At 45.3% G+C, this 2812-nt stretch overlaps 2 protein-coding genes and 1 long non-coding RNA gene across 7 annotated transcripts in view; 2 read left to right on the forward strand and 1 right to left on the reverse strand.

The window, feature by feature from the left end:
* LOC118414482 overlaps positions 1-2812 on the forward strand; it is a 119428-nt gene that overhangs the window by 107149 nt on the left and 9467 nt on the right. The window lies entirely within an intron of this gene.
* The window catches only part of LOC118413013, a 711153-nt gene that overhangs the window by 38400 nt on the left and 669941 nt on the right, over positions 1-2812 (forward strand). The window lies entirely within an intron of this gene.
* The window catches only part of LOC118414515, a 660232-nt gene continuing 658427 nt past the window's right edge, over positions 1008-2812 (reverse strand). The window contains exon 3 of the long non-coding RNA XR_004830988.1: positions 1008-1062. This is a non-coding gene — a long non-coding RNA (uncharacterized LOC118414515). The remainder of the gene's footprint in view (positions 1063-2812) is intronic.

The raw sequence follows: 2812 nt of genomic DNA on the forward strand, positions 1-2812 counted from the left end.
TATGAACGGTCCAAATCCGGATCTTTATGGGATATATCCGGATACGCAGAATCCACATCTGGAGGTGGATTTATCCGGATTCGCTGGGGGGTTGACCCTGGTATGAACGCAATAGGATTCACGTATCCGGATTCACTGTCGGATCTGACGTCAAACTTAACTCTTAAGTAGCGTTTGCCTGGTGTAGCATGGTAAGGATGAGGCAACGGGCTGCGTCGCAGGTGTTCGCACCTGGCAGGTACGAACTCCTGTTCTAAAGAACATTCTAGAACGGTCAGTTAAGAATAAAGATCATTTTCAAGTTTTCTAGTAAGGTGAAGACGTGTACCTGTAGCCGTGCAAACACTCCTTCATTTTGGCTGCATTTCTTTACTTTTCTACTGTTCATTTCGGGCGTTGACATCATCTACCTGCGCGACGCAGCTCGTTTACCATGCTACACCAAAGCAAACGCTACTTAAGAGTTAAGTTTGACTTCACCAAGCAGCATCAGATGGTGTAATTAGGATATATCCGGATCTTATTTTGGACACGAATAATCATATCCGGATTCGTTGACCCTAGTATGAACGCAAATGGATATATCCTGATTTACACCGTATCCGGATATATCCCGATACGCGAATCCTAGTATGAACGGGGCCTTAGTAAAGATTTCCTACTCTTCAGTAACGCAACACTCTTTGTTCAGTCAAGACGGCAAGTCCATCATTAAAAAAGTAATCAGAAACAGCCTATGTCTTATTTGCGTCTTGTTGGGGGTTCTAATATACTGTGGATTACAAGAGGGGGCTTTTCCGGAGGAGGCATTGGAGGAGGATCAGGTAGAGTACAGACAGTCATATGTAATCCTTTTGTGTATGTAATGATGGATCAATCTTGGTGAAGCAGAAGTGTTGAACATTTCCTCACAGGTGGAGAGGTTGGAAAGGTCCAAGGTCCGAAGTACATCAGCCTGGGTTGTTGGAAAGACACCGGCAATCGCGCCATCGCCACGCTAGAGGGCGCAGACGCACGGCTGGACGGGTCTTACACCGCCCGTGCTGACGCCATCGAGAAGTGCTATCAGGTTCGGTGAAGTTTGTTTTCTTAAGCGGAACATAGAAATTACATACTGTTTGTTCTCGCAACACGAAAAGTCACACGGTGACGACGTGAACGTAGTGAGGGCAAAGGAATAAACCACACACGTGAATAGACATAATTGAAAATCAGAACTGGCTGCAAAAAGCTTACTGACTTAGAAACTGGACTGGGCGGTCCGGAGCTTCTCGCAGCGATGTATGACAGACTGTACTGGAAGTCAAACTTCACTCGCTGCACCTCATAGAGGATGACAACTGATTATGATGATAAACTGACTGAAAAATACCTTGGAATAGCGTGTTTGATAAAAGAAAATTCTGCTTGTTAAATAGTCGTTTATTGTAGTAGAAGTAGTACTGTATCTATAATGGTAATGCCCTGTCGGCCTAGGCCGTTCTTCCCAGAGGACCAGTTGGTCGAAATTGATGTTCATATAATGAGAAAACCGTGTCCATACAGGTGGCCAAGTCCCGCGGATACTCCGTGTTTGCTGTCCAAAATGGCGGCTGGTGTGCCGGCTCAGCTAATGCCCTCAGCACCTACCGGAAGTACGGGCGCTCGGCGGCATGTGGGAAAGATGGAGAAGGAGGAGGCTGGGCGAACGAAGTCTACCTGATTACAGGTAAGATGGAACACCCTTTGGAATATAAGTACCACAACATTGCATAACACAAATGTTTCTATTCTTAGTTAGACCTAGTACCAAGCCTTTTAAGATAACCTGCACTTACACTCCATCCAGGTATCTAAAAATCCACAGGGAGAAAAACAATCCAAAGACAGTCAGAAAAAAAGACGGAATTCTTTCAGTGTAGTTCTTAAGCATGTATTTTTTTAACTGCAACTACTTGATACATGACAAACAAAATGTCATCGAAATACTTGTAGCATTTTTCTTGTTGACCTTTCTTGTGTTTGTTTCAGGAGCTCCCATAACTTTGCCTGCGGGTAAGTCGTTTCACATGTGCATTTCTTGTCTTATATACGCCATATAGACATTTCCTTCAATTTTAGTATTGAGCTTTATTTGTCTTACATTCTCATTCACATAACCAATGCTCTGGTCTTTTCTACACGACCGTGCACTTCGTATTATTGTTAATATCTGTACATGTTTCCACAGGATACGTTCCCAAGCCGTACTTCAGTATCGGCTGTTGGAAGGACACCGGAAACCGCGCCATTCCTACTCTGGAGGGGAAAGACGCACGTTTGGACGGCAGCTATACCGCACGCGCCAACGCCATCGAAAAGTGCTACCAGGTGGCCAAGTCGCTCGGCTACCGAGCCTTCGCGGTCCAAAATGGCGGCTGGTGTGCCGGATCGGCTAACGCCCTCAGCACCTACAAGAAGTACGGACCCTACACAACTTGCAAGGGAGACGGAGAAGGAGGAGCCTGGGGAAATGAGGTTTATCTCATCTCAGGTATCGTGTCTTCTGTCTGGTGCTATATGGTGTTCGCATGAGGAATATCTCACAGTTCGATTCAAATTGAGGATGATATTTTAAACCCCATTTTCATGATTATATGAAAGCATGTTTAACCTTCCTAGCTATAAGATTGTAACTTCGTTTTTCAGGTCTGCTAAGGAGGCTCCGGCATTTCCTCTGGAGGATTCTCCACGTGGAGGCGTTGGAGGAGGACCAGGTAGGCCGATATCTAGCTTTGTTGGAAGTCCCTTAAAAACAACAGCAACAGCACAGAAAGGTGTATTCGTATATCAG

Source organism: Branchiostoma floridae, chromosome 4 (genome assembly GCF_000003815.2).
Source record: "Branchiostoma floridae strain S238N-H82 chromosome 4, Bfl_VNyyK, whole genome shotgun sequence".
In the NCBI taxonomy this organism is placed as follows: domain Eukaryota; kingdom Metazoa; phylum Chordata; class Leptocardii; order Amphioxiformes; family Branchiostomatidae; genus Branchiostoma; species Branchiostoma floridae.